Below are 23,953 nucleotides of genomic sequence, written 5' to 3' on the forward strand. Positions count from 1 at the left end.
TTGATCTTCTAGAAATCTCTGATTTTCTGTTTTATCGGGTTCTGATGTTGTGGGGTTGTAGTCATTCATTGCTCCAGTATTATTCCTCTTTCCCATGATTTCAGAAGTTTGTGCCTTCTCTGGGTTCTTCCCTTGGGTCACTATGACTTCCCTTAAGGTGTTCTGGATCTCGAGTCAGTAGTATCTCAGACCCCACTACTCCTTTACTGGGTTGTATCACAGAGTCTCCGACCCAGAGAGTCAATAGAGGCTGCTTTAGACAGTGGAGAGTGCCAGGTTGCAAGTTCTCCTATGGTGTGATATCTCTGTCACCGCCACTCCCCCACTGGGTCAAGTCCCAGGGAGTACAGTACTGGGATTTCTCCTCTGTGGCCCGCAATTTGACTCACTGTTCTTGAGTACGCAGATGTAGCTGTACTGGATTCGGTGAATTCTCTGCTGCTGGCGCCGGTGGCAATATGGCGCCGCTGCTACGCCCTCGGCTATGAGGCTGGCGTATTTCTTCTTGGTTTTGATTTCCACTCTGAATCCCTGCAGCGTGTGCTGAGCTCAGCCACTGGGAGCTTTAGATTTTACCTGCGGCGAGAAATCCCGCCTGGCTGTTCCGCAGCGGCTCACCTCGGCTTGCTGTAGCCGTCCGGTGAAGTCGCTGCTGCTGCCGGCAGTATGGCACTGCTGCCGCATCCTCGGGCGTGAGGCCGGTGTATCTCCTCTGTGGCTCTGAGCTCTGTTCTCAGTCTGCTTTCTCTCTGGAGCCTGGTGATTTTTTTGTTTCTCTGGTGATGGTGTTTTCTGGCTATGAAAGGCGCTGATTTTGTGGTAATGGAGATTAGTTGTTAGCGGGGCTCTTAAGCCCCGCTTTTCTCGGTCGCCATCTTCCCGGAAGTGTGTATTATTCTCTTGATATGGTTTTGAATATGTATTGCTAGTATTTTGTTTAGAATTTTTGCATCTATGTTCATTAAAGATTTTGGTCTGTAGTTTTCCTTTCTTGAGGTATCTTTATTTGTTTGGGGGATTAATGTGATACTGGCCTCATAGAAGGAATATGGGAGAGTTCCATCTCTTTCAATTTCCCGAAACAAGTTCTGAAATATTGGTGTTAGTTGTTCACTGAAGGTTTTGTAAAATTCAGCTGGACCCATCTGGGCCTGGGCTTTTCTTTGGTGGAAGAATTTTTATTGCCATTTCTATTTCATTGCTATTGGTTGGTTTAGGCTTGCTATGTCCTCTTGGTTGAGTTTAGGTAGGTTAATTGTGCTTAGAAATCTATCAATTTCTTCCATGTTTCCTAGTCTATTGGAGTATAAATTTTTAAAGTAGTTTCTGATAATCTTTTGAATTTCTTCACTATCTGTGGTGATATCTCCTTTTTCATTTCGAATTTTGATAATTTGAGTTGATTCTCTTTTTCTTTTGGTTAGGTTGGCCAGGGGTTTATCAATTCTATTAATCTTTTCAAAGAACCAGCTTTTTGTTTTATTGATTCTTTGAATTGTTTTTTGTTCTCTATTTCATTTATTTCTGCTCTAATTTTAATTATTTCTTGCCTTCGGCTGGCTTTAGTAATAGACTGTTGCAGTCTTTCTGGGTCCTTGAGTTGTGTCATTAGGTTCTTTACTTGGTGATTCTTTAGGAATTACTTTGCTCTTCAGTGTTAGAAATCCAGAAAATTTCAACAAAAGTGTTTCCCCAAACAAATTCTGAACAAGTATAAACAAGGTTTCCCACCCAAACAAATGCAGCATCTGGCATGGTGTGTGGCATATGAAGGCACTCCCACAAATTTGCTGAATGAATGTATAGTGCTAACTGTCCCACGTACCTCTAACTCAATGCTGAGTTTCCCTCAAGGGGGCAAACATTAACATTTTAGGCTTGGCGCGCCACGTAATCTCTACCATAATGAATGGACTCTGTCAGCATAGCATGAGAGCAGCCATGGACAATACGTGAGTGAATGAACATGTCTATGCTTTAATAAAATTTTATTTATACAAACAGGTAGGAGGCTAGCCGAGTGTAGTGGCACACGCTTGTAATCCCCGTGCTTGGGAGGCAGAGACAGGAGGATTACGCAGGTTCAAAGTCACCTGCACTGGCTTAAGAGACCCTGTTTCCAAATAAAAAAGTATAAAATAGGTCTGGGAGTGTAGCCCAGAGGTAGAAAGGTTTCCAGGAACCCCAGTACCACCAAAACAAAAATAAAAACAAAAAACAAACAAACAAAAACAGGTAGTAGGCTACAACTGATTATGGTTTGCCAACCAATGAAACTAGTATATGTAATTTTTAAATAAACACAGCTTAGTAATTACATCAACCCAGTGTCTCCTAAACTTTAATGTAAATATGAATCTCCTGTGGGGAAGGGATCTCATTTTACTAAGAATTCTGATTCAGTATGTGTAGAACTCCTAATTAGAAGAACATACTTTGAGTTACAAAATACTAATCTTCATCAGTGAATTTACCTTAGAATTTCAGAACAGGTAGGAAATTAGAAATGAGATGACACTACGCCCTGAATCTAACTGGAAGAGTTCCAGTACTGATACTGCCCCCTAAACACAGTCAAATTGACAATGAATTCCAAAGTTCAATTTTTCATGCTGCTCTGTCCCTTAAAAGGAGACATAAAAGTATTATTTTAGCATTTAGCCTGATATTTGATTTTAGAGAGACATTTTCTAATTATTTTCTTACACACAGAGACTAGATTTCAAAAGAAAATGTTTTAATACACAGCTAAATAACACCACCAAAAAAAGCCCACCAATTCCTTAATAGTTTTTTTACATTATTTCAAGGTGACAACTTTTGAAATTATTCAGACTAAATATCCAATAGAAAACTTTTCACTGAAGTTAGATGATGTAAACCTAAGAAATAAAACAACATAAAGATAGCTAATACTTTCTTAGGACTCGGAACTATTGATTTGTTTGTGAACTGAGTAACTGCTGTGTAACAGGTTAAGTGGGTTCCTTGGAGAAAAAGAGGGAAACAAAGTGCTAAAACACACCTTTCACCTTTAAGGAACTCACCAGGATGCAGCAGATTCATATTCTCTCTCTGTCTCTCTCTCTGTCTCTCTCTCTTCTCTCTCTCTCTCTCCATGTATGTCTCTCTCTCTCTCTCTCTCTCTCTCTATATATATATATATATATATATATATATATATATACATACATACATATATATATATATGCATATATATATGCATACATTACAAAACCTTGTGCTGAAAAAAACTGCAGAAGTTACAAGTTAAATATAAAGACAGAAATTACCTGGTCAAAGAGATCAGGGATCAGAAAGGAATTCCCGAAGGAAACAGCACTGAAGAGCAACTATGTACCAGAAACTGTTAGATCTTTCTGGTTTCCAATTATATCAATTAAATCATACACAATAAAAGGTAGTCATGAACAAAACAGAAGGCAGGCAGAAAAAAATTTTTGTACATGTAATTCCTAAGAGTTTTGAAAAATTGTTGAAGCTGGCATGTAAAATCATAAGTTTAAGTACTACAATCAGCTTATTTTCTAACATACAGTAAACATTGCCAATTTAAAATAAAACCCCTAAAACACTCTTATATGTATATATAATTGGATAAAATGCCATAGCAATTTTATATCTAACATCCATTTTATATAATATACATGAAAAATGTTTGCAAGAGTCAAAAATTTTCTGTAATTCTTTTTCCTTTAGAAATTGCATTTTCAGATGAGTTCCTCCTCAGTTTTATCCTAATGTATTACTTTTATTGAAAGTCTGTTATTGATCACCTGTCATATGCTTCTATGACAAAAATGTGCATGTCAATTTCAATAATTTATTTTTATCATCTAAGACTCTAAGACTCCAAGAGTTCTTTTTTAAGCCAGGCATGGTGGCGCACGCTTGTAATCCCCGCGCTGGGGAGGTGGAGACAGGAGTATCGCACAGGTTCGAAGCCAGCCGCGCTGGCTTAAGAGACCCTGTTTCCAAATAAAAATAAAAAATACGTCTGAGAGTGCAGCCCGGAGGTAGAAGGGCTTCCAGGAACACCAGTACCACCAAAAAAAAAAAACAGTTTGAGCCAGGCGGGGTGGCGCACGCTTATAATCCCAGCATTCAGGAGGCTGAGACCAGAGTACTGAGGTTTGCGGACAGCCTCAGCTACTTAGTGAGGCCCTCTGCAACTCAGTGAGACCCTATTTCAAAATAAAGAATAAAAAATTGGGTAGAGGGTGTAACTCAGAGGTCAAATGCCGCTGGGTTCCATCCCCAAACCTGCTAAACAAACAAAAAAAAAAGAGTTCTTTTTAATTTGAATTGAACAATTGTAATTATTAACATATAATTGATAAAAACAAATAATTGCAAATACTGTTAAGTAATCACTAATCACTAGACACAGAAGGTTTAAAACAATCAGAAACAGCATCAGTTTGAATGGAATAGAGAGATGGGGACTTGCTTTAAAGATGCTTCCTAAGGCCTAGGAACGCAGCTCAGTAGCACAGCACTTGCTAGCAAACATGAAACTCTGGATTTGATATTGAGTACTGCAAAATAAACAAATTCCTAAAAGTGATATTCTTAATTGACCTATTGTTTGATTCCCTGGAGATTCTATACTTTACATCAATGAACCAAGAAGGATGTACAATGAGCAGAGCTATGTCTTCCTATTACAGAGAAGAAAGAAGGCATCCTGGCACAGGTTTATAATCCAAGTACTTGGGAAACTGAGTCAGAGAATTATAGGTTCAAAACCAGCCTCAGGAAGTTAGTGAGGCTCTCAACAACTTAGCATAATCCTATTTCCAAATAAAAATAATAAAATAGGGTTGAGGTGTAGCATGGAGGTAGAATGCCCCTGGATTCAATCCCCAGCACCACAAACATATATACATGCATGCATGCATACATACATACATACATACTAAAGTGGAAATGAGGTAATTAAGATAATTGAGAAAGGGGAGAATGGTGTTTCAGGCAGATGTTACTAAAGAATACACAGTGAAACTAAAGATTTGCAAATGTCATTCATCTAAACTAAGCATGACTGCTTATCCCTTAGAATGTCTTCAAATATCTCAAACCACCCCCCCACACACACACACACACGATTTGTAGACCACTGATGTAATGAACTGTTCACTGCAAATTATAGGCACCAACTCCTTGGACCCAAATCCCTTGAGAGCAAAGCAAATCCAAACCACATCTATGCAAATGTTAAAAGAGTTCAAAATTAAAATTCTCTGTAAGATTCCACAAGTCTCAGTGAGCTATTAATGTCAACTTAAATTATTCTCAAAAGTCTACATTGCGATTGACTAATTTAGAGAAACATCTGTAGTACAGCGAAGAAAAGGAATCTTCCAAAGAAACAGGCTGAACTGTGGAGGGAGAGGAGAGGCTGATCTGTAAAAGAGGCCACCTGCCATAGGGAAAAAATATTAAGAAAACACGGAAACAAGAGGCACCAAGAAGAAATGTTAACAGAGAAGAAGAACCAAGAAGGCAGAGCCAGGATAGGACAGTTCTGTCCACAAAGGGAAGCTTTTCATGGCTCTTTTTACTAAAGAGAAGTGGGGAAAATATGAGAAGTCCACTTGCTTTGCCAGTCATAAAATCTTTATTTAATTTTTCCATCCAAATTAAGAAAGAAATCACCCTTTGTTTAAACTGACTGCTTGAGGACTTCCGGGAAGATGGCGACGGAGGAAAGCGGCACTTACAAGTCCTGCTAACAATCCAACTCTACTACCACAAAACCAGCGCCTTTCAGAGCCAGAAAACACCACCAGCAAAAAAATAAAAACGGTAACTACAAGGGACAGAGAAAAAGGGCTGGAAAAACAAGACACCAGAGAAAAACCAGCCCGAAGTGCCGCGCCCGCGCGGCGCGGAGCGGCCAGAGCCGCAGCGCGGATTGGGGGGAGCTGCAGAGTGGAGCGGCCTGCCGCGTAGTGGAACCGCCAGAGCGGCTGGAGTGACCAGACCCGCGGTGCAGAGCAGCCGAAGCCACGGTTCAGAGCAGCCGAGCAGAGCGGCCAGAACAGCCAAGCGGAGCGGCCAGAACAGCCAAGCGGAGTGGCCAGAACAGCCAGAGCAGCCAGAGCCGCAGCCCGGATTGGCTGGAGCGGCGGCGCGGAGTGGCCGGAGCCGCTGAGTAGAGCGGCTGGAGCAGTCGGAGCGGAGCGGCCAGAACAGCTGAGCTGAGCGGCCAGAGCAGCCGAGCAGAGCGGCCAGAACAGCCGGAGCGGAGTGGCCAGAACAGCCGGAGCAGCCAGAGTCGCGTCGCGGAACGGCCGGAGCGGCCGGAGTGGCCAGACCCGCGGTGCAGAGCAGCCAGAGCCGCGGCGCAGAGCGGCCGGAGCGGCGCGGCCTACATCTCCCCTAGCAGCACCAGAATCCAGAGAGGAGGGAGACTCAAAACAGAGCTCAAATCCAGAGAGGAGGTACTTTGGCCTCGCGGCCTAGGATGCAGAAGCAGTGTCTTACTGCTGGCGGCAGCGGTGAGTTCACCTGACGACCCTAGACCAATCCACTCAACCAGCCACCAGGCGCCTGAGAGGAGGGGTGGACAGCGAGCCGAGGTGAGCAGGTGCTGAACAGCCGGGCGGCAGTCAGCAGTTTTGTTGGTGCAGGGAACATCTAAAACTCCCAAGGGCCGGGCACAGCACAACTGGCAAGGACTCAGAGCGGAGTTCAAAACCAGAGAAGAAATACGCCATATCACGGCCGAGGGCGTGGCAGTGGTGCCAAATTGCCAGTGGCGGCAGCAGCGAATCCATCGAGTTCACTACAGCTCCATCAGCGCACTCAATAACCGTGAGTCAAATTGCGGCCCCTAGGGGAGAAATCCCAGTTCTGCACTCCCAGGGACTCGCGCAGATAGTCTCCCTGGGTCGGAGATTTTAGCAGTGCAGCCCAGTGGGGGAGTGGCAGTGGCAGAGATATCATACCATAGTCACAACTCCCCACTGGAGAACGCCCAACTTGGCACTCCCCACGGTCTAAGCAGCCTTAATTGACTCCCTGGGTCTGAGACTTTGTGATACAACCCAGTTAAGGAGTAGTGGTGACAGAGATACCACAGACACGAGATCCAGAGCATCTTAAGTGAACTCGTAGTGACTCAGGGAAGAACCCAGAGAAGGCACAAATTTCCAAAATCATGGGAAAGAGAAATAACAATGGAGCAGTGAATGCCAACAACCCCACAACATCAGAATCCGATAACACAGAAACCCAAAGATCTCTAGAAGATCAAATTAGGAAAATAACTTTAGAAATAATAGAGGACTTTCGAAAAGAATTTAGAGAGAGTCAAAAAGAGATAAAGGATGCAATTAATGAAGTAAAGGCCTCAATTCAAAGTATAAACAACAGATTAGACCACATGGAGAATAGAATCTCGCTTCTTGAAGATGATCATTCTAAAAATGAACGCATAGTTTCTAATTTAGAAAAAAAAACCCGACAGCAGGAATCTGACATTGAAGAAATATGGGCCCATTTCAAGAGAGCTAACCTAAGAATAATTGGAATAGAGGAGGGAAAAGAAGGTGAAACCAAAGGGATCAACAATCTCTTCAAGGAAGTAATAGCAGAAAATTTTCCAAACATAGAGCAAGAGGTCGATACACAGGTCCAGGAAACTTATAGAACTCCCTTTAGACAGGATCAGAGAAGAGGATCCCCACGCCACATAATTGTCAAAATGACTAATGTGGAAGCCAAGGAGAGAATCTTAAAGGCAACAAAAACAAAAGGCCACGTGACATTCAGAGGCAAACCAATTAGAATCACTCCAGACTTCCCAAACCAAGTTATGAAAGCCAGAAGGGCTTGGAGTAACATATTCCAAACTCTGAAAGAAAACAACTTCCAGCCAAAAATTTCCTACCCAGCAAAACTATCCATCAAATTAGATGGGGAAATAAGAAGCTTCCATGACAAACAGCAACTGAAGGAATTTATGTCTTCAAAACCAGCGCTAGAGAAAATACTCAAGGAGATTAACTGCAAAGAGGAAATGGGTAATACACGCCAGAACCAAAGAAACAAGAATTCCCATCCAGCTGACAACTAAGCAAAGAAGAATAAACAGTATCTTAAACAGAAATAAGATCTTAACATGTTGGGAATTAAAAATTATCTCTCTATAATCACACTGAATGTAAACAGCCTCAACTCCCCAATAAAAAGACATAAAGTGGCAAAATGGATTAAAAGCCAGAATCCATCCATCTGCTGCTTACAAGAAACACACCTTACAAGTAAAGATAGGAACAAACTCAAGGTAAAGGGCTGGAGCAAGGTAATCCATGCTAATGGCACTCGAAGACAAGCAGGATTAGCAACTATGATATCAGACAAGTTAGACTTCAAACCCAAACTTATTAGAAGAGACAAAGAAGGTCACATCTTACTGGTAAAAGGAATAGTCCAGCAAGAGGAAATAACAATAATCAACATCTATGCCCCAAACATAGGGGCAGCTACTTTCATAAATCAAACTCTCTGTGATATGAAGTCACACATAAATCCCAACACAATAATACTGGGAGACTTCAACACACCTCTCACAATACTAGACCGATCGTCCAGACAAAGGGTCAGTAAAGATGTCTCAGAACTAAAGAACACCATTAACCAAATGGACCTGTTGGACACATATAGAATATTTCACCCAACTACAGCAGAGTTTACATTTTTCTCAGCTGCTCATGGAACCTTCTCCAAAATAGATCACATCCTGGGACACAAAATGAGCACTAGCAAATTTAAAAAATGTTACATACTTCCCTGTGTCATTTCAGACCATAATGGAATGAAACTAGAAATCAACTATAAGAAGACCCAGAGAAACAACATAAACATGTGGAGACTGAACACCACACTTCTGAATGAAGAATGGGTCATAGAAGATGTAAGAGGTGAAATCAAGAAATTTCTAGAAACAAATGAAAATAAAGAAACAACATATCAAAACCTCTGGGACACTTTGAAGGCAGTATTAAGAGGAAAATTTATAGCACTGAGTGCTCACATAAGAAAAACAGAAAATTCTCAAATAAATAGCATTATGACACACCTCAAAGCCCTTGAAAAGCAGGAACAATTGAACCCCAAAGCCAGCAGAAGTCGGGAAATTATTAAAATTAGAGCAGAAATTAACGAAATAGAGAATAAAAAAACAATACAGAAAATCAACAAAACCAAAAGCTGGTTCCTTGAAAAAATTAACAAGATTGATAAACCACTAGCCAACCTAACTAAGAAAAAGAGAGAATCAACCCAAATTATGAAGATAAGGGATGAAAAAGGAGACATTACTACTGACAGTGTAGAAATCCAGAGGATTATCAGAAACTACTTTGAAAAACTATACTCCAACAAAATGGAAAATCTGGAGGAAATCGACAACTTCCTAGATAAATACAACCTTCCTAAACTGAGTCAAGAAGATATAGAACACTTAAACCAACCAATAACAATCAAAGAGATTGAAATAGCAATAAAGAGCTTACCATCAAAGAAAAGCCCAGGACCAGATGGTTTCCCAAGTGAATTCTATAAAACCTTTATAGGAGAACTAATCCCAATACTACTCAAACTATTTCGGGAAATAGAAAAAACCGGGACTCTCCCAAATACATTCTATGAAGCCAACATCACACTAATACCCAAACCGAATAAAGACAGTTCAAGGAAGGAAAACTACAGGCCTATATCTCTGATGAACTTGGATGCAAAACTATTAAACAAAATACTAGCAACACGCATTCAAAACCACATCAAGAAAATCATTCACCATGACCAGGTAGGGTTCATCCCAGGGATGCAAGGCTGGTTCAATATACGAAAATCAATCCATGTAATTCATCATATAAACAGAATCAAAGACAAAAACCACATGATCATCTCAATAGATGCTGAAAAAGCATTTGATAAAATTCAACATCCATTTATGATAAAAACACTGCAGAGAATTGGAATAGAAGGAACATATCTCAACATTATTAAGGCAATCTACAATAAGCCCACTGCCAACATCATATTAAATGGGGAAAAACTTCAAGAATTCCCCCTAAAAACTGGAACGAGACAAGGATGTCCACTATCACCACTTCTCTTCAATATAGTACTAGAGACTCTAGCCAGAGCAATAAGGCAAGAAAAGGAAATCAAAGGAGTACAAATAGGAAAAGAAGAACTTAAGCTTTCACTATTTGCAGATGACATGATACTATATTTAGAAAACCCAACAAACTCAACCAAAAGGCTTATAGAACTGATCAACAAATTCAGCAAAGTATCTGGATACAAAATCAATCTTAAAAAATCAGAAGCTTTCCTGTACACCAACCATAAATCCACTGAAAAAGAAATTCAGAAAACACTTCCACTCAGGATCTCCCACAAAAAAATAAAATACCTAGGAATAAACTTGCCCAAGGAGGTAAAAGATCTCTACAAAGAAAATTATAAAACACTGAAAAAAGAAATCGAAGAAGATCTTAGAAGATGGAAAGACCTTCCATGTTCATGGATTGGCAGAATAAATATCATTAAAATGGCCATCCTCCCAAAAGTGATCTACAGATTTAATGCAATGCCCATTAAACTACCAAGATCATTCCTCACAGACATAGAAAAATCAGTCCTTAAATTTATCTGGAATAACAAAAAGCCCAGAATAGCCAAGGTAGTTCTCAGCAACAAAAACCATGCAGGAGGAATCACAATACCTGACTTTAAACTATACTACAAAGCCATTGTAATAAAAACAGCATGGTACTGGCAAAAGAACAGATATATAGACCAGTGGAGCAGAATAGAAGACCCAGAAACAAGTCCACACACTTTCAGCCAATTGATTTTTGACAAAGAGGCCAAAAACATACACTGGAAAAAAGATAGCCTCTTCAACAAATGGTGTTGGCAAAACTGGTTAACCATATGCAGAAAATTGGATGTTAATCCCACTTTTTCACCCTGTACAAAAGTCAACTCACGATGGATCAAAGACTTGGAAATTAAACCAGAGACTTTGAAGCTCCTTGAAGAGGGCATAGGTCCAACACTACAACACATAGGCACAGACAAACATTTCCTCAACAAGACCCCAAAGGCACAGCAAATTAAAAGGAGAATCAATACATGGGATTGCATGAAACTGAAGAGCTTCTGTTCAGCAAAGGAAACTATCAAGAACCTCAATCGAGAGCCAACAGAATGGGAGAAGATTTTTGCCACCTACACCACTGATAGAGGACTAATATCTAGAATATACAGAGAACTCAAGAAACTCAACACTAAGAAAACAAAACATCCAATAACAAAATGGGCAAATGAACTAAATAGACACTTCACAAAAGAAGAAATTCAAATGGCCAATAAATGCATGAAAAAATGCTCAACATCACTGGCAATCAGAGAGATGCAAATCAAAACTACCCTGAGATTTCACCTAACTCCAACTAGAATGGCCATCATTCAAAACACGAACAACAACAGATGCTGGCGAGGATGTGGAGAAGTGGGAACTCTAAGACATTGTTGGTGGGATTGCAAATTAGTGCAACCACTTTGGAAAACAGTATGGAGAATCCTCAGAAGAATGGGAACAAATCTACCATTTGATCCAGCAATACCACTGTTGGGTATCTACCCAAAAGAAAAGAAACTAAACTACCAAACTAATCCATGTGTATCTATGTTCATAGCTGCACAATTCACCATAGCCAAACTATGGAACCAGCCAAGATGTCCATCAACAGACGAATGGATTACAAAACTGTGGGATATGTACACAATGGAATTTTACTCAGCCATCAAAAAAAACTCAATTACATCATTTTCAGGGAAATGGATGGAACTGGAGGACATTATGCTAAGTGAGATTAGTCAGGCACAAAAAATAAGAAATCAGATGCTTTCCCTAATATGTGAGAGTTAGGGAGAAATGGGTCATACTTTTAACTCTGTTTACATTGTCTTTGGATATACAATATTTTTTTTATTTTTTAGGGAGTTTATTTACCCTTTTGTTGCCTGTGCAATTAAAATCATATCCAAGAAATCACTTCCAATTTCAATGTTGTGAGGTTTTATAACCCAGATTTTCTTCTAAAAGCTTATAGTATTAAGATTTATATTTAGGTCTTTTATCTATTTTGAGTTAATATTTGTATATGTGTTAGGTAACGGTCCAATTTTATTCTTTTTCATTTATTATTATTTTTCAACAATATTTGGTTAAAAGACTAGTATTTCCTCCACCAAAACTTCATGGAAACCTTGTCAAAAATAACTTGTCAATGTTTGGAAGAATTTATCTCTAGGCTTTTATTTAGCTCCAATGGTTTATATATCTGCCTTTAGAACAGTACTACACTGTTTCAATTATTGTAGCTTTATATGGTTTGAAATCAGAAAATATACATCTTCTAGCTTTGTTCTTCTTTGAGATTGTTTTGGGTATCTAGAGTCCATATTCCATATCAGGATAGATTTTTTCTGAAAAATAAATTAATAAATGTATGATAGTTTTACCTAAAAAAAAAAAAGAAAAAAATATTCTCTGGTAAGAAAGAAAGCAAAAAGAAATATTGAAATGTTATCTTTAAGTCATCAAGAGTTTGGTACCAGACAAATGAAACTGTTATGTGAGATTATCAATGTTAATATTGTATAAATTGCTATAATACTAGATGTCAACTACTAAGCCAAGCATGGGAAGGAGGGATGGGGAGGGAATGGGGTGGGGATTGGGTAGGGGCTAACTGGGCGATGTGTGCATGTATGTCTACAAAAGTATTTTCTTTATACCACTATGATGTATGAATACATTGCACCAATAAAAAATAAATTAAAAAAAAAAAAACCTCAAAAAAAAAAATAAATAAAAAATAAACTGACTGCTTATGTTTTAAAAAGTGAGAGAACAGAAAAGTAATGCTTTATTCCTGACACTTTTCCAACCTAATTTCCAGTTGTATTAGAAATGCAGATACGCATCAAGAAAACAAAACTATCAGCCGATATCACTGATGGACTTAGATGCAAGACCGCTTAACAATAGCAATGTGAGTTGAAAAACACATCCAGAAAATTATATACCATAATCCAGTCGGGTTCATCCCAGAGATGCAAGGCTGGTTCGGCATACAAAAAACAATCCATGTAATTAACCACATAAACAGAATTAAAGACCAAAATCACATGATCATTTCAATAAATGCTAGAAAAGCGTTCTATAAAATCCAACACCCATTCATGCTAAAACCACTGTAGAGAATTAGAATAGACAGAACATACCTCAACAATATAATGGCAATATACAATAGGTCCACAGCCAACATCATATTAAATGACGAGATATTATGAGAGTTCCCCCTAAAATCAGGAACAACACAAGGATGCTCATTATCACTACTTCTTTTCAATATAGTACTTGGGACTCTAGCCAGAAAAATTAGGCAAGAAGAGGAAATCAAAGGAGTACAAATAGGAAAAGAAGAATTCAAACTTTCACTATTTGCAGGTGACATACTATATTTAGAAGACCCAACAAACTCAACCTAAAGGCTTATAGAACTGATCAGCGAATTCAGCCAAGTGTCTCAATACAAAAATCAATCTTAAAGAATTAGAAGCCTAGCTGGGCGTAGTGGCACACGCTTGTAATATCCGCACTTGGGAGGCTGAGACAGGAGGATCGCACAGGTTCGAAGCCAGCCTCAACTATTTAGTGAGGCTCTCAGCAACTTAGTGAGACCCTGTTTCCAAATAAAAGTACCACACAAAAAAAAAATTAGAAGCTTTCTGTATGCCAACCATAAATCCACTGGAAAAAAAAATCCAGAAAACACTTCTACTCAGGATATCCCACAAAAAATTACTTAAGAATAAACCTAACAAACAAGGTAAAAGATCTCTACAAGGAAAATTATAAAATATTATAAAAAAGAAGACCTTAAAATATGGAAAGATCTTCTATGTTCTTGGATTGGCAGAATAACTATCATCAAAATGGTCATTTTTTAAAAGTAATCTACAGATTCAATGCAATACACATTAAATTGCTAAGGTCATTCCTCACAGACATAGGAAAAAAGTCCATAAATTTATTTGAAACAACAAAAAAACCAGAATAGCCAAAGTAGTTCTCAACAACAAGAACCATGTAGGAAGCATCACAATAACTGATCTCAAATTATACTACAAAGCCATAGTAATAAAAACAGCATGGTATTGGCACAAAAACAGACACTTAGACCAATGGAGCAAAATAGAAGACTCAGAAAAAAATCTGCACACTTACAGCCATTGATTTCTGACAAATGGGCCAAAAACATACACTGAAAAAAACAAAGTCTCTTGACAACAAATGGTGTTGGCAAAACTGGTTAACCATATGCAGAAAAATGGAAATAAACTCCACTTTCTCACCCAGTGCAAACGTCAATTCAAGATGAATCAAAGACCTGGAAATCAGACTAGAGACCTTGTTGCTACTTGAAGAGGGCATAGTTCAACACATAGGCATAGGTAAAAACTTTCCCAACAAGACTCCAAAGGCACAAGAAATTAAAAGGGGGATCAAAAGGTGGGATTGCATGAGACTGAAGAGCTTCTCTATAGCAAAAGAAACTATCAAGAACCTCAACATAGGACCAACAGAATGGGAAAAATATTTTGACAACTACTCTTCTGATAAAGGACTAATATCTAGAAATGTAGAAAATTCAAAGTCAGCACTAAGAAAACAAATAACTCAATCAAAAAATGGGTGAGTGAACTGAATAAACACTTTACAAAAGAAGAAATTCAAATGAACAATAAATGTATGAAGAAATGTTCAACACCATTAGCAATCAGAGAAATGCAAATCAAAGCTACACTGAAATTTCACCTACCTACAACTAGAACAGCATAATGGGTAATAGGTGGAAATCTAGTTGAAGATAGGGCCCTATGGAGAAGCAATTAAGGTGACCTATCAGAGAGGGATGGGAGGGGGGAAGATGGAATCTCTTTAAAGTACATGATATACTTAAACAAATATATCAAAGTTAATCACCAATCAAGCATGGGATCAAGGGAGGGGGAGAGAATGAGATGGGGATTGGATAAGGCTAATTGGGTGATGTGTGCTTGTATATCCTCACAAGTCTTGTATTCCATTGAGATGTGTGACTACAATGCACCAATAAAAGTACATTTAAAAAAAAAACACAAACAACAACAAATGCTGATGAGGATGTGAAGAAGTGGGAACTCTAATACATTGTTGTTGGGATTGCAAATTAGTGCAACCATTTTGGAAAACAGTATGGAGGATCCTCAGAAGAATGGGAACAAACCTACCATATGATAAAGTAATACTACTTCTGAGTATCTACCCAAAAGGATGGAAACCAAACTACCAAACTAATGCATGTGTCTCTATGTTTATAGCCGCAGAATTCACAACTACCAACCTATGAAACCAACCAAGATGTTGATCAACGGAAGAATGGATGAAAAAACTATGAGATATGTACACAATGGAAGTGTACTCAGCCATAAAGAAGAACAAAATTATATCATTTGCAGAAAAATGGATGGAACTGGAGGACATTATACTAAATGAGATTAGTCTGTCTCAAAAAAATAAAAACTCAGATGCTCTCCTCAATATGTGAAAGCTAGGGAGAAAAAGGATCATAGGAGGAACTCTTGACAAAGAAGGATAAACCATAGGTGAGCAAATAAGGTGACCTAACTGAGGGGAATTGAAAAATTCCCTAATGTACATGATGTACATTCACAAACATATCAAAGTCAATCACTAAGTCAAACATGGAGAAGGTAGGAGAGGGGTGGGAATGGGGTGGGAATTGTGGAAGAGTTAAATGAGAGATCTGTGCATGTATGCCTCTACCATCTTGCAACCCATTAAGATGTATGAAAACAGTGTACCAATAAAGAAAAAAACAGCAAACAAAAAAATGTGTATTACATGATCCCTTTTCATTACATAGACATAGCTGTTATCTTTGTGGTTTGTAGGTGATCTTAATCTTCTTTTCCACTCTGATAATTTCTGACTTCACTTCAATAAATTCCCATTATAAATAGAATACTTGAGTCATACCTTAAAGGAAATATACACCTATGTAAATCAAGTTTTGTTTTATAATCCTGAAAGTTTACTATAGTTATCTTTATTGTACAAAGCCAAATCTCTCCTACCATGCATGAAAAAATATAATTCCAGGTATATCTTATTCCCTCTCACATCCCAGTGTGGTGAGCACTCCTCCTTCCCCAAAGCAAAGCGTAGACCAACAACTATTCTTATCGCATCAACTAAATATATTTCTAGTGGTAACTACACAATCCATTAATACAAACCAGGAAAATAACGCACAAAGATGAAAAAAGTAAGCTGATGGACTAGAGAGCTTTCTGTATGGCCACTATGGGCTCTATAATTGGATAGAGTTGCTCAGAAGTATACTCCAATTGAAATTACAAGTTCAACATAAATGAAACAGGGTCAGTGGTGTCCATTTGTTTGACCTGTAATTCTACCACTTCAGATCAAAATCATAGGACCCTGTCAATTGTTAAGCAAGCAAATTGCTCAAATAACAATTTACATAAGTAGAGGCAATGTCACAGCTCTAACGCAAAAAGAATCCTGCCCTACAGAACAGTTTAGTCACTGTTGAATTAAGAACACAGAACTAAGAACACAGGCAAAATATGTTCCACCATGCTATTGTGGGACTTTTAATAAAGCCAACAACAACAACAAAAAAAAAAAAACCTAGGCTCATATGGTTTGAAGTTATCTAAATAACAAAAGATAGCCGGGTGTGGTGCCACAACACTTGTGATCCCAGTACTTAGGAAGCTGAGACAGGAAGATCACAGGTTCTAGGCCAGCCTAGGCTACTTAGTGAGGCCCTACACAACTGAGTGAGACCCTGCTTCAAAATAAAGAATAAAAAATAGGGCTGAGGATGTAGCTCAGAAGTAGAATGCTCCTGGGTTCAATCCCCAGTACTGTTAAAAAAAAAAAAAAAAAGATAGTGTACACTCAAAATATAAAAAGGCTTTAGAATGACATCGACATCCAACTAAGAGTACAGCTCAGACTATAATAATTTTTTTTCTGTTAGCTGAAAAGTCTCTTGGATTTCAAAACAACTCTTAAAAGAAAGCATGTTTATTATCTTCCTTAATACTACTTTTGGGTTTGTAGGCATATTAGTGAAGCATTCTGAGAAATTCTATACCTATGAAAAGACTTATCAAAGTCTTGCTCTGTGTGTGTGTGGGGGGGGGGAAGATGTTGGGAATTAAACACAGAAGCATTCTACCTCTGACCTATACCCCCACTCATATTATTATTATTATTATTATTATTATTATTATTATTATTAAACAGAGTCTAAGTTGCTGAGGGCCTAAGTGCTGTGGCTGGCCTCCAGTCTGCAATCCTTCTGTCTCAGCCCCCCTCCCAAATACTGAGATTACAGGCATATGCCACCATGCTCAGCTATTTTGCTGTCTTGATTTTAAATATTTCTTAAGCAAATGAACTTACTTTCACCAACTGCAATAAATGTCACTTACTCATCTAATCAGGGGTAAGCTCAATCTGAAATCGCTAGTGTTTATCCTAGGAGCAAGAAGGTAAGATCCTGTTCTGTGAAATCACTTACACAGCACAGAAATGTGTTGAAGCATCACACCTAAGAACGTCACTGCTTTTTTTTTTTTTATAAAAGTTTGATTGTAGATCACTTGAGGGCATGTGCTGAATAAAATGCTTTTTAGAAATAGACTCATTAATTTCTTAGAATGTACCAAAATAAGGTTTTCAATCAAGTCTGAAAAACTAAAGCCTTTCAAAACATTAATGTCATTTATTCTACTGCCCTCCTTCAGTGATTGCTTCTCTCCACACTATGTCCTCATTTACCCCCCAAAGAAAAACCTATTTCTTGTATAAGCTTAAACCAATATATTTTATTCACTGAAATGGCAGAATGGTACACAATTAGCATCATTTTAGTCATGTCATTATTTCCAGCTCAGTGGCATTTATTCAGATGAGCACAATTTGCAACCACTGAGCCCAGCTCCTCTGATGTTAACTGGCATCGTTAAAACCCTCCCAGTGTCCAACTCGTTTGATCTTTTAAAGAATGCCCTGGGTTTGTGACTGAGAGCCGGAAACTCACGGCTGGACACCCTGAGCAGTGTTCATGTTCGGTCACAGACTTGCTCTCGTCAGCTAATAATCCTCAGAGGCCACGATTCTAATTCAAGTGAAAAAACTTTTCATACAAAAATGCTTCAAAAACAAATGAAATAAAAATAGTTTTAAAATAGCACACAGGGGGCAGATTCTACATAACTGCAAAAAAATGAGGTCAAACTTTTAAAAATAAAATATCTTTAAAGATCACAATAAATCTAAGAATGGTAAATGGCAGATGGCAGAGAACAGAGAAATGAAGAAGCAAAGAAAATGAGAAAGTGACAAAATTTTTAATTTTCCTACTTTAAGTTATGATATAGCTGTCAATTTTCCATGATTTCCAAATGCTTTCCTTACAAAATGAAAATAACCAATTAAAGAATAGTAAAAAGTGAAATTCTTGTCTTTTTTTAAATAAAAGAACATTATTTCTATTTTGCCACACATTTCACACATGGCTTGTGTGCACTGAATAGTATCCATCATACACATGTAACACAGTCAAAATTTTATTTAAAAACTGAAAAACCATATTTAAAAATCTACTTGCAGGGAGACAAAGTAAATGTTATAATATCCACATATGTGTAATAAAAGGCAAGTTCCTGCTGTCCTTTTAAAGTTAAAAATAAGGCCAAACTACAACTTTTGACTGCAAAGAGTCATTGTGAGGCATATAAAAAGCTCAGCATGGAAATAGATTCAACAAATGTACAAAAAGAGTTTTCATGCCCAGGAAGAACTGAAGGCATCAAAAAATAGGCCCCAACTACAAATAGCATGGAGCTCAGCTCAAAAAGACCAGCAAATTCATTCTCTAATGCATAGCAAATTAAACTTAATCAACCCTGCTGCAAGGTTAGACAGGCAATCCACCTTTAAAAGTCTCCACAAACAAAACCTAAGAACAACAAAAGAGGTTCCAGAGTGTAATAAATACTGAATCCACAGTAGGCGACAGAAGCCTTACTGTACATAGCTGAAAAAACCTGCCACCAAACAATAGATCACATTTCCATGCTAAATTATATTTATCACGCTAAAAAGTGCTTAAACAAAATGTAGGATTTCTATTGGCCATTTTTATATCACACTAACTCTCTAAAACCTTCCAGACCCGCTGTGTCTCATTGAAAACTGCTCCCACCCCCATGGTGCTCTGAAGGAGCCCCTAGACAAAGGGTTAAGATGATGGGAGAGGGCAAGGACAACTACCTTCCACCGTGATTTCAGAAAATAAATAAATAAAAAGGGACAGAATGGCCAAAACATAACGTTGGCACAGGCTATTTCCGGGGAAATCGCTGCTGTGACAAATGGGCTGAAATGAACTCTTCCAGCGGTCAAGAATCCCCAGGAAAGGCCCCTCCCCTCCTTATCTATTGCTCGATTGTACAATACTCTGCTTTGAAAATAGAACACCCTCACGGAGCTGGGCAAGATGAAAGGGCTTTTCTTCACAATTCTGCAACGCCTATTAATTTTTGCTACAACAGACTTGCAGCTGATTAAGAAAACACAGGCTAGCACTGCCTCCCAGCCTCATCTTAAGACTTAAAGATAGAAAACGTGAAGAGTAAATGAACCCTCTTTTTAAAACAATGTGCTGATTTTCATTTCTGCACACAGTAAAAGCTGTTTCTTCTCCAACCCAGGGCAATTCTTATAGACAGGGAGTTAACTCTCCCCCCTAATGCCAGTGTCAATGTTACTTGATTTCTATGTAGTTACAGAATTATCTTTCAGAGGTATTATGACTCACTGACTGTCACTTAAAGTCACCGATTTTTTTAAAAAGTAATTGATTTCTCAGTGACTGAAGAAACAAAACTTAAACCATTCTCAAAGTACGCCCACACTTTTATCACAATTGGTGAAGCAACATGATGAGGTGGGAGGAGCACAAATTATCACGAACTGAAATCTCCACATTATGACATAGTCTCATGCTAATTTTCTAAATTTGTTAGTAAATATCATGTGTATTATTGTGATGATTAACATAGGACATAACCTATAATGAATGACAATCATAATAACAAGCAGTAGGAGAACCTTTATAGTTTGTGTTACTGAAGTAACATACTGCAAAACACACAGATCTCAGCCCAAGGGTGGGGGCGCACAACTATACTCCTAGTACTTGGGAGTCTGAGACAGGAGGACTGCAGGTTCAAAGCCAGCCTCAGAAACGTAGATAAGCTCTCGACAACTAAGCAATATCCTGTTTTCAAAATTTTAAAAATGGGCTGGAGGCGTAGCTTGGAGGTAGAATACTCTTTGGTTCAAACCACATTACCACAAAAAAAGTACATATCTTGAGTGTATGGTTTGATGGAGGCTGACAACACATATTGCAAGTCTTTTGGGTTTGCTTGGGTAATATCTAACATTAGAAATGGATTATAGCCGGGCGTGGTGGCGCACGCTTGTAATCCCCACGCTTGGGAGGCGAAGACAGGAGGATTGTACTGGTTTGAAGCCAGCCTCACTGGCTTAAGAGACCCTGTTTCCAAAAATATATATAAAATAGTTCTGGAAGTGTAGCCTGGAGGTAGAAGGGTTTCCAGGAACCCCAGTACCACACACAAAAAAAAAAAAAGAAAGAAAGAAATGGATTATAAGTTACATTTATATTCGTCTAATTCTTATCTTTTTTTTTTTTTGGTACTGGGGAGTGAACTCAGGGGTATTGTACCACTGAGCTATACCCCCAGCCACCCTTTATTTTATGTTTGTGTGTGTGTGTGTGTTGTTGTTGTTGTTATTGTTCTTGTTGCTTTCTTTTGTTCTGTTTTTTTTTGGAAACGGTCTTGCTAAGTTACTACGAGCTGGCCTCGAGCCTGTGACCCTCCTGTCTCAGCCTCCCAAGTACTGGGATTACAGGCATGTGCCACCACATTCAACTCTGTTCGTCTTTCTATAAGAAACTGCCAAGTACGTCTCCACAATAGTTGTGCTATTTTCCATTCTTGTCAATAGTAAGAGGTATCCAATTACTGCTTATCTTCTCCAACATTTGGTACTGTCGTTCCTTAATTTGGGTGATTCCAATGGTATAGACATTTCCAAATTTCTAATGATGATGTTGACACTTTTTCATGTACTTGCCAACTTCTATCATATAACATCTTTTTTGTTTGTTTTCCTGCTGTACTGGGGATTGAACCCAGGGCCTTGCATATGCTAGACAAACATTCTACCACTGAGCTACATCTCTAGCCCATGTAACAACTTTTTTGCAAAGCAATCCAAGAAGATAAAGGAGAGTTGTCACAAAGAACAAGTGAGATCGCATATGAGGTTCCTAACAATGCTGAAATAAGAAACATAATCCCAAGGACGACCTGGGTCAGGTAGATGATAAAACTATAGAAGCAAAGGGAACTGTAGCACTTTAGAGTTCACACATTGAAAGAAAACTCGCTAAGAGCTTCACTGTGCCAAGTGGCCATTGCCATGTGGTAGAGCAAGCCCGGTCCTGCATGACCTTCCTGTCTTACCAAGAGAGGATGGATATCTAAATTTAATTTTTAGTTTATTTTGAATTAATTTTTAAAATATTAATTCTACAATAATCAAACAAAAGCAGACATAAGTTTTTTAACTTCGATTTGTATAAATGTTAGTGGTGTTTGCATGAGGAAAAGACATCCTTATTATGACAAACATTGACTATTTCAGGATTATTACTGACTACCAAAAACAGTATCTACTAATACAAAGGCATGGTGGCCCACACTTGTAATCCCAGTACTTGGGAGACTGAGACAGGAGAATCACAGGTTCACAGCCAGCCTCACCCTCCACAACTTAGTAAAACGAATTAAAAATAGGCCTGAGGATGTAGCTCAAAAATAGAATGCCTCTGGGTTCAATACCCACTACTGGGGTGGGGGTGAACCCAAAAGCTAAAGTTGAGTGTGTTCTATTACACACCAATACATAGGATGCTGAGACCTGAAGATCATAGGTTTGAGGACAGCCTCAGCAAACAGTGAGACTCTCATCAATTTAGTGAGACTCTGTTTCAAAATAATAAAATAGAGGTGGGGGTGTAGCTTGGAAGTAGAACACCTCTGGGCTCAATCCCCAGTACCAAAAAAAAAGAAAAACAAGAGCTGGCAATCTCCCATTGTCAGATGATGAAATCACGGCAAGGCAACAATGCCCCAGAGACTGGCCAGGAAATCTCCTCTGTTCTCTTCTACAGGACAGAATATGAGCAACTGCATTCATATTCTTATATGACTATCCATAACATCTACATTTTGGTTTTCAGTAAGAATGTAGTAACAGCTCACAATGTTCAAGTGGTGATGCCTAACTAGAAATATCCATGTTATTTGGGAAAGAGATGAAAAGGCTATGTATATTGGGAGGAATATAAAACAATTCAGCTGCTTCAGAAAACAGTCTGGCAATTCCTCAAACAGTTAGATACAGAGTTACCATATGAGCCAGCAATTTCACTCTTAGATATAGACCCAAGAAAAATGAAACCAAGATCTACACAAAAACTTGTTCATGAATGCTCAGAGCTTCATTATTTCTAACAGCAAAACAACAACAAAAAAATGGAAACAACTCAAATGCCCATCACTGATGGATATATAAATACAATTTAATGTAAGCATACAATACACTATCATTCAGCCATAAAAAGGAATGAAGTAGAAATGCATGCTAAGACATGAATGGCCTCCACAAACAGTATGCTAAGTGAAGAGCCAGTCACCAAAGGCTCTCCACTTATATAAAATGTCTAGAACAGGCAAATCCATAGATATGAAAGTAGGTTGATGGTTCCCTGAGGCTGGGAGGTATGGGGAGGCTTCGAATGTGATGATTCACAGATGTATGTTTCTTTCTGAAGTATTGAAAATGTTCTAAAGTTGACAGTAGTCATGTTTAAAAAACTGAGGCTATTCAAAGTCACGGAGTTGTATACTATAGATGAGTTAATTACATAGTAGGTGAATTACATCTTGATACAACAGCAGAAGGAAAGGAATAAAGATATATGCAATTACTTCTTAAACTATTAATTATAAAGAGAGAAAATGGAAGAGTATTATAAGGAGATAAAAAAGGAAAGCAACAAAAATCTGATAAAATTATCTATTTGATTACTTATATCTTCACTCAATGGAAAATAATTAAACTATTACAATTTAGAGCAACATTAAAAATATTCCTAGCAAATGGTAAAGAAAACAGCAACTCTAAAATATATATGTATCATGAAAATATAGTGAAAAGATAAGAAAATAGCTTTGTGAGAAACTGATGAGGGATACTTATCTTTATTATCCAAATCAAATGTGATGCTATAAAAACCTAACATTTTTATAAGTGGTATAAAAATGCTCCAACACATATTTAAAATATAATCAATAAAAACACTAAAATTAATATATTTTAGCTCAAAGCACCTTTTCCATTAGAAACTTATGCAGAAACTAAGTAATGGAAACTTATGTATTAACTAATCATAAAAAAAGGAGAAAAACAGAAGGACTCCAAACATCATGCTCACAAAAAGACTTCTCCATTAATATCACACATGACTAGATCAACTGAATACAAAAACAACCAGCAAAAATGTAGCAGCTGGGCATGGTGGCGCACACTTGTAATCCCAGTACTTGGGAGGCTGAGACAGGAGGTTTC

At 38.2% G+C, this 23,953-nt stretch overlaps 1 protein-coding gene across 4 annotated transcripts in view; it reads right to left on the reverse strand.

The window, feature by feature from the left end:
* FOCAD (focadhesin) overlaps positions 1-23,953 on the reverse strand; it is a gene marked incomplete at both ends in the record, with an annotated part of 280,748 nt that overhangs the window by 133,813 nt on the left and 122,982 nt on the right. The window lies entirely within an intron of this gene.

Source organism: Muscardinus avellanarius (assembly GCF_963383645.1).
Source record: "Muscardinus avellanarius genome assembly, chromosome: 13".
NCBI lineage: Eukaryota > Metazoa > Chordata > Mammalia > Rodentia > Gliridae > Muscardinus > Muscardinus avellanarius.